The sequence below is a fragment of the Furipterus horrens genome, unplaced genomic scaffold (genome assembly GCF_987537825.1).
Source record: "Furipterus horrens unplaced genomic scaffold, mFurHor1.1.pri manual_scaffold_13, whole genome shotgun sequence".
Classification (NCBI taxonomy): Eukaryota; Metazoa; Chordata; class Mammalia; order Chiroptera; family Furipteridae; genus Furipterus; species Furipterus horrens.
The window spans coordinates 32,196,233-32,205,167 of record NW_028327183.1 but is presented as its reverse complement, the minus strand read 5'-3'; the positions used below and the strand labels follow the sequence as shown (position 1 = coordinate 32,205,167).

Here is an 8,935-nt window from a genome sequence, read left to right as displayed (position 1 = left end):
CAGACTAAGTTCTCAGCGCTTGCAAGTTTCTCCTGGGGGCTGTGCTGGGAGGCAGTGGCCCCAGGAGCCCACCTGTGGAGAAAGGCAAGTGTGCAAGAAGGAGGGGGGATGGTGGGGAGGGACATTCACTGAGATGCTGAGGCAATAGTGGGTGGGGGCTTGCACATTTGAAGGGGCTTTTATGAGAACTCTGGATTCAGTCCTCAAGGCTGCCAGCCTCTTCAGCTGGAAGGGGCATGAGGCCTTTGGGGGATTGCAGTGGCACACTGGGACCCTGGGGTGATCATCTCACCTAAACAGAAAGGGAGGCTAAATTTCAGAAGAGTGATGGGCCTGGGGGCCATGTGGATCCATATATGCAGTTATGCAGGTGTCTGTGAGTACAGGGGTGTGGTGTGTGTTCTGTGTACTGGTGTGGGTGTGTGAGAGTGGGTGGTGTGTGTTTGTGTTTACAGTACATACACCTGTGTTGTGGGATGTGAGAGAGCTTATGTTATATATTTACATATGCATGTGTGCATTTGGGTCTCTGGGTTTTGGCTATAAGGGGTGTGTAGGTGAATGGAAATATGTGTCCACGAAGAAGTGTGCACTGCATATGTGTGTGTTGAGGTATGCTGTGTTAATATGTGTTGAGTAAGCTGTGAAGGGGAGTTTTGGTTCATGAGTAGTTTCGTATGTATGTGTGTGCATTTCTGCATATTGGTATACATGGGGAGAATTATGGGCTATGTGTGCAGCAGGTGTTTGTGAACATGTGACTGTCTCACATGTGTGCATATGTGCATGCTTGGATGTGCGTGCAGGCGCATGTTGCTCACATAAATTGTGCCACATGTGTGCATGTGTGTCACAGGTATAGTGCAATGCACACCGCACAGGCGTGTCACATGCACGTGTGCTACAGGTGTTGAATGTGACTGCATCATATGTGCTGTGGGTGTGTTTTATCCACATGTATGCATGTAGGTGTGTTATATGTATATGTTGTGTGTGTGTGCAGGTGCCTGGACAGCATCCTAGGGACCATCACCTCTCTCCTAGCCCTGCTCCAATTCTGCGCCCTGGTACCTGCCCCATGAGAGCTGCAGTTGGGGGGCTTTGGAGGCTGTTGACTGCTAGGGCTGGGCAAGAGTGGGTGGAGCACCTGGCCTGACAGTCAGCTCTGGGTGGTGGTCAGCCTCAGCTTCATGGGCACAGAGGAGCATCTGCCACTCATTCCAGGTCATTGTGCATGTCATACTGGTTAGTGGGGAGGCGGGATGGGACTGCTATGGGCCAGCTCTGCACAAACCCAGCTTCTCACGCCAAGCTAGGGCTTTGAGGGAAGCTGACATGTGGCCCTTCAGGCCAATGACCCTAACAGGATTAAAGGATAGAGGGGTGTGTGTGATGTGTATGTAAGTGTGTTGTGTGACTGTTGTGTGTATTGTGTGCGCACATATGCTGCATGTGACATGTGTATTTTGTGTGATGTGCATTATGTGTATGTTGCATGTGGCATGAAGATGCTGCGTGTGGTGTATGTATGCATGTTGTATGTGGTGTGCATCACATAATATACACACATGTGTTATGTGTATATGTGGTATGTGCATTCCCTCTTCTATCCCCCCACCTGGCTGAGCAGTTAACCTTGTAAATGCAGGTCTCTGCCTGTCCCTGGAGGCCTGGCTCATAAGACATACAAGTGTTCATTGGCATGTATATGCATATTGTGTGTTGTGTGTGTTGTATTTTATGTTTGTGTGGTATTAGTGTGGTATGTGTGCATATTGTGTATGAGTGTCATGTGCCCTTACCTGTTTGCCCAAGTCCCAGCTTTGATTTCACTCACTGAGCAGACAACTCTGTGGCTCTATCAACTTATAATAAAGCCCCTTTTGCTGTCATCCCCCAAAGCATGAGAAGGGAGGGGGCACCTCTGAAAAACAACAGGTGGAAGGGGGTCTGGCTGACTCTAGGTTCCTTTCCAGAGTAAGATGGAGCAAGAGTCCACTGTGGCTAAGACCTGGGGCTCCTGGGCAAGAGCCAGTCATCAGCTTCCAGCTGTGTTCCTGGGAAACCAAGCCTGGGCACCCACAGAACCATGGGAGGGAGCTACTGTTATTATCCCCACTGACAGATGGGGAAACCAAGGCTCAGGGAGGTTAAAGCCTTAATATTAACATTAAATAATGGACACTGAACCTTCACCAGGCTCTCAGCCCAGAACTTTCCATGTCTTACCATTTTGCAAAAACCTCAGCAGGTTCCTTTATTCTCTCCATTTAACAGATGATCTCTTTGAGGCCAAGAGGTGTAGTGTGACTTCCTAAAGACAGAGGGCAGCTGACAGCACTCATGTTTTGCCAGCCAAGGGTTCAACATGTTTGTTTCCTTGTTTAATCCCTGCTCAGTCTTAGGTGTCAGGTATGATTGTAATCTGTATTTACACACCAGGAAACTGAGGCTTGTAGAGGATTTGACTCACTAATAATATTAATGGCAGAGACTAGAATGTGCATTCCCTCTTCCATTCCCTCTCCTGGCTGAGCAGATAACCTCCTAAGTGGGGGTTTCTGCCTGTCCCTAGGGCCCAGCTCAGAAGACAGGTGGGTGCTGACTGGGATCTGCAGCTGCCCACCGGTGGTGAATGCCTCCTGGAGATCCCTCTTCTTGCTTCCTCCAGCACCTCACCAGCCCCCATGGGAAATGGGAGCAGGCTAGACAACCCCAGTAATGTGTCACTGGTGCGAGGCACCGCCATCCTGGGCCCGATCGAGTACAGGATGGTCTCAGTCTTCCTGGTGCTCCTAGTGTGCATGGTGGGCATCATGGGCAACACCGTGGTGGTCCTGCAGGTGCTGACCACATGGGGCATGTAAATGCCCACCAACTGCTACCTGGTCAGCTTGGTGCTAGCTGACCTCACCATGTTGGTGGCCTCAGGGTTGCCAAACATCTCTGACAGTCTGGCTGGGAGTAGATCTATGGGCACATTGGCTGCCTGGGCATCACTTACTTGAAGTATCTGGTCTTCAATGTCTCCTCCTGCTCCATCCTGACATTCACCATGGAGAGATAGATACTCCTCGCCTTCCACCTGCATGCCATTTCCTCACCACAAAGCAATACAGTCAGGACTTCCTGGCTGGGATCCTTGGTAAACTGAGGCTCAGGTGAGTAGAGAGGGGAGCTGAGGTGGGACATGGAAGAATCTGGCATCAGGGGGCAGGTGTTAGAAAGTGTGGTTCTCATTTCAACACTGCTGCTAACTTGCTGTGGGATACCAAGCTAGTCTCTGCATTCCTCTGGGTCTCAGTTTCCCCATCTGGAAAGTGGGCATTTACACTGGAGAATCTCTTGGGTCTCTTCCAACTCTGATTTTAGCATCTGAAGGCATTCTATCCTCATGGTTAAGCATGTGGACTCTGAAGCTCACTGACTGGAATCAAACCCAGCTCTTCCACTTCCTAGATGCTAAGCCTTGGGTAAGTTGGCCCAGAGGCTAGGTGGCATGTCCAGGGCCACACAGAGTTAGGGTATAAATGAGGCCTTCTGACTTCCATATGTTGTCCTGGTCCTGGATCTCCCTGACTGTGTCCTTCTGGAATCCAGTTGCCCTTCATCTCCTTGCCATATGTGTTGACCTGGTGGCCTGGTGTTACAGGGTGGGGCAACCTGGGGCAAGGCTGTGAGCAATGTCTTTGGCTGCCTCAGTCAGTGACCTTTGGAAGTGTGCAACAGGAAACCCACTGGGACTGGTGCAAGGTCAAAGCCCTTTGAAGGGTCCCGAGGTTCCTGGGCTATAGCAGAAGTGGGCTATAGCAGTGGCTGATGGGCCGTAGGGAGTTCCCACTTGCCCTCCCCTCTCAAGACTGGCTCTCTTTGCTCTTCAAACCTCCCTGGCTGCTTCAGAATGGCCACCTGGTTCCCCAAATCTTGATGGCCTGCAAATTCTCCCATGAAAGCACCAGTTCAACCATTGTGTTCCCATTCCAGTTTCCCCAGGTGGGGAATTTGATTGGCTAAGCTGGGTCAGGTGTCCCCACTTCGGTCCAATCACACACCGGTGAATGAGTGATATGATCCTGCTGACCCAAGGGCAACTGGCTGTCCTTTCGCTGCAGGCTGCAGGTACCTCACCATCTGCCACATGATGTGGGTACAGACCATGTGTACAGTGGCCAGGGACAAGTGGATCATCGCTGGTGTCTGCGGCATAAGTACATCTGCTGCCTGCTCTGGCTCTTCCTGGTGGACCTTAATTAACATCAGTGGGAGCCACGGCCTGGAGTGTGGCTACAAGGTGTCCTGTAGCCTCTACCTGCTTATCTATCTTCTGGACTCCACTGTCTTCTTTGTCATATGACTGCTGGTGGCCACTGTCCTCTACACTCATTGAAACGATCTTGCTCAAGAGCTTCCTGTTCCATCTGTCCTACCACAGGGGCAATGAGGCCTGGAAGGAGGTAGGAACCAAGGAGGAGCCACCTCATGAGTCAGGCCTGGGTGTGGTGGGCAGATGCCCCAGACCCAAAAGCTTCCCCTCTTCCAGGAAGCAGGTAACTGAGGTCTCCTCTGGGGTTGGGTGAGGCTGGTGGAGGGTAGGAGAAGTTGGCACCAGGGAGAGGCAGGGAGATTTGGCAAAGTCGTAAGTGGGTAGAGAGGAAGGATGCAAGCTCAACATTTGTTTGTTCATTCAGCAATTAATTATCTATCAAGCACCAGACATGGTTCTAGGTGCTGGGACATGGGAGAACATGACAAGATAGATATCCTGCCCTGCTGGGACTCATGGCAGGTGGAAACACACCATGAGCACCACAAGTTTACAGAAAAAAGAAAGGAAATAGGGAAAGACAAAGCTGGGAGGAGATAGAGTTTAGGGGAAAGTTTGGAAAGGCCTCACTGAGAGGTGATAATGGAATAAAGATCTGAAGTTGGCAAGGGAGCACACTGAGCAAATATCCAGGCCAAGCATTCCAGGTAGGGGAAGAAGGCAGAGCAAAGCCTCAGGCAGGAACTTCCTGGCTCTGAGGATCAGCCAGGAGCAGGAAGGGGGGTAGGTGCTGTGGGCTGGAAGCTCATGGCTTTGACTAGAGGGAGCAGGGGCAAATGTCTAAGGCATCCTGAACAGAGGGACAGAATCTGTCTCGGGTTTCAGCAGGATTCCCACATGTTTGGAGCCAGAGACAGGTGTGTACAAGTTCCCATGTGCAACCATCATGGGCAGTCGCAGAGACTGAGGCAGGGAGAAAACTGAGAAGAGAGGGCACCTGTGAATAAGAGATGTGAGTGGAGGGAGGGAGAGAGGGCGGGAGACAGGAGAGATGGAGACAGAGAGACAGAGACAGACACAGGGAGAAAGAGTGATTGAGGCAGAGAGAGAACTAGAGATACAGAGGTAGGGAGAAAGACAGACAGGGAGAGAAAAACAGAGAGAAGGAGCAAGAGACAGGGAGCAAGAGGTAGAGAGAGAGAGACAAAGAGAGGGAGCCAGAGACAGAACAGTCGGGTGTGTTCAGGGCAGCAAAGGCCTGTGCTCACACTTGGGGTATAACACGGCCCCGGACACAAAGCTATGAACACACAGAAGTCACAGTCCCTGGGACAGAGAGAGTGATGACTTCATGGGTGCCCCTCTTCCTCCCCAGAATTCTTGAGGAGATGGCTATTATCCTGATGCTACAGTGGGAAAGGGAGGCTAAAGAGGATAGGGGAGCTGCCCAGCGCCCCACAGCTAGGAAGCAGGGAGCAGGGGTCTAATTTAGGCCTGCCCGCCTCAGCACCCACGCTCTCACCTGCTGCCTCTGCACGCTGGGGGAGGCAGCAGGGAGGCACCAGGACTAGAGCAGATGAGGGGACTCCTGGAGACCTCCAAGGAAGCTCCCTGTATGGGTCAGGCTGGTGGCTGCCCCTCTGAGGTGGCCAGGACACATGTTCCTTCCGCATTCTCTTACCAATGACCCCACCTCCCTCAGACATTGACACAAAGAAGCCATGATCCTAAGAGACTGTCCTTGGGCTGTAAAACCTCTGCCCCCACCCTGTCTCCCTAACTGTATTGTCTTTCTGGGTCTGGCAACTCACTCCTGGGATGAAAGAATGGAATAGGATTCCATCCAAAGGGACATGGTTGTAGCTGGAAGGAATCATCAGACCATGGTGAAAGCAGATGGGTCATGGGTGGCATGTGCTGTGTGGTCCATCATCTCTCTGAGCCTCCACTTCTGCATCTGCAGAACAGAGGTAATAATAGCACCTTCTGGAGGTGCAGTGGGAAGGGCCCCATGTCGGGGAGATAACGGGTATCAATCACCACTGTATCCACCCTGGGCCTCACTGTGGCATCAAAATTCCAAGGCCCTGCTCCAGGCATCCAGTCTTTGCTTGGGAATCTGAGAGGTCTTGGGGAAACTGAGGACAGTGACTATTTACTACCCTATGTGGAAATATGTGGGTTGGCCAAAAAGTTAGTTCGGTTTTAAAGTAACACTAAAAGACACATTTTTCATTCTCACCAATAATTTTATTGAATTACGCATTCATCATTTTGTTCCACTACCTTCTCCCATCTTTCAGGCAGCTTCATAATTTCATCTTCCTGAAACTTTTTATCTTTTTGAGCAAAGAACTGTACCAAGCACCTTTTGCAGTCTTCCAGAGAATTGAAATTTTTTCCATTAAGAGAATTTTGTAAAGATCAAAAGAAATGGAAATTCGAAGGTGCAATGTCTGTTGAATATGGTGGATGAATCAGAACTAACAGTTTTTGCCTGGTCATCAAAGAAACATGTGGTTTTGCCTCATTCTGGTGGAAGATTATGCATTTTCTGTTGACTAATTCCAGATGCTTTTCCTTGAGTGCTGCTTTCAGTTGGTCTAATTGGGAGCAGTACTTGTTGGAATTAATTGTTTGGTTTTCTGGAAGGAGCTCAGAGAACTCCCTTCCAATCCTACCATATACACATCACCTTTGGATGAAGACCAGCCTTTGGTGTGCTTGGTGGTGGTTCATTTCACTTCCCCACGATCTCTTCCATTCCACATTATTGTAAAGTATCCACTTTTCATTGCCAGTCACAATTTGTTTTTAAAATGGAACATTTTTTTGTTACATTTAAGTAGAGAATCTCACGCAGAAATATGGTCAAGAAGTTTTTTTTTTTTTTTTTTTTGCTTAACTTATGTAACCCAAACATCAAGCAATTAATATAACCAAGCTGGGGTAAATGATTTTCAGCATTTAATTGGGATGTTTTGAGTATGTCATCTGTCTCTTGTGTGGTATAACGTTGATTTTTCTCAATTAACGTCTTGATTTGATTGCTATCAGCTTCAACTGGTCTACCCAACAGTGGAGCATCATCCAGTGAGAAATATCCAGCACGAAACTTTGCAAACCACTTTTGATACATTGGATCAGTCACAGAACCTTCTCCATACACTGCACAAATCTTTTTTGAGTTTCAGTTGCGTTTTTACCTTTCTTGAAACAATAAAGCATATGCTGAAAATGTTGCTTATTTTCTTCCATATTCAATAGTAAAATAGCTACACAAAAATTCACCAATTTTGATACTTAAAAAAAAAAAAGAGTGTTGCTGATATGGCTGCTGTTACAATACAATCTAACAAAATTGTTTCAAACGAAGTTAAAGACAACTAAGCACTACTAGAGCCATCTTATGGAAAAAATCAAATGTATTTTCTGGCCAACCCAATATTCCATGATCTTATCAACCAGCACAACTTTGAATGTCAGTCCTGCGTTGCTGTATAGGAAGTGTTTAGCACAGTGCCCAGAGAATATGCAGTAATAATTTGTTATTATTTTAGTAACATTCTCATCATTTACTTAGGAAACACTTCCTAAGGCAGGAGCCATGGCCGCACCTTTGGCGCCTGCTTGGCCAGCATCAGTGAGGTGTGCTGGGCTCCAGGATCTTCCCCTCACGCCCCGTAACAGGTCACCCAGATGCAGGTGGTGGTTTGCTGCTCTTTGCTGTCCTGTGGATGCCCACCTGCACCCTAGTGCTGCTCAGCTCCTTGTGGCCGGCCTTTCCTGGACCCCTTGGTCCTTTCCATCTGCCGCACCTGTGTCTACATCAACAGTGCTGTCAACCCCATCATCTACAACCTCATGTCCCCAAACTTCCAGGTGGCTTTTGGCAGCTCTGCAGGTGCAGAGTGAGAGGCCGCAGAGGCACACACCTGGCCTCACCAGCTGCAATGTAGTCTAAGAGACCCTCCCAGAAGATTTGGACCAGCAGGAGTAAGGCAGGAGGCCCTCAAGCAGCTGTACCCTGCCCCAGCTGCAGGAGCCTTATTTCTGCACGGTCTGTGGGTTGCCCTGCTGCTGCCCAGCCCCTCTCCACCGCTTCTGCTTCCGCCCCTCCTGTCTGCTCACTTGTGTGTCCTGCAGGTGTCTGTCCATCCACTGTGGCTGGCAGGGCCAGGAGAGGGGCAGACACCCCTGTTGCCAATGGCTCTTAGCTTTGGGTTCCCAGTAACTTTCTTCATGAAAGGGGAGGTTAGAGTGTCCTGCGTTGGTGGTTGGAGATCAAGGCTGGACTCTGTTTGGGCAGCTCTCTCACCTCCTCCAGAAGTGAGGATGTGAGAAATAGGAAGAAGAAGCTGGCAGAACTCCAGTCTTCATCAGTGTAAAACTATGGCCTTCCACCACTACTTATTGTTGTAAGCATTTTTTATAAGGGGGAAAGTCCTGGTGGGTATTAAAGGAATGTGCTTCCAGGCTTCAGTCTAGCTGGGGACAGTGCCACCTGGTGCCGCCTTGAAAGGGTACCCAGCTTCCACTGGCTGACACTTAGAGACACTTCGTGCTGCTCCATCATCCTCACAGAGGCCGTGTCTACTTTGCCACTCATATGCGCCAAGAATGACCCAGTACATAGGAATCCTGCTTCCCTCCCTTTTGACTTCTGTCCCT

The 8,935-nt window shown here is 49.5% G+C and overlaps 1 pseudogene; it reads left to right on the top strand.

Annotated features, from left to right (window-relative positions):
• Positions 1-2,687: 2,687 nt before the first annotated feature.
• On the top strand, positions 2,688-8,228 carry LOC149994397 (thyrotropin-releasing hormone receptor-like; annotated as a pseudogene).
• Positions 8,229-8,935: the final 707 nt, after the last annotated feature.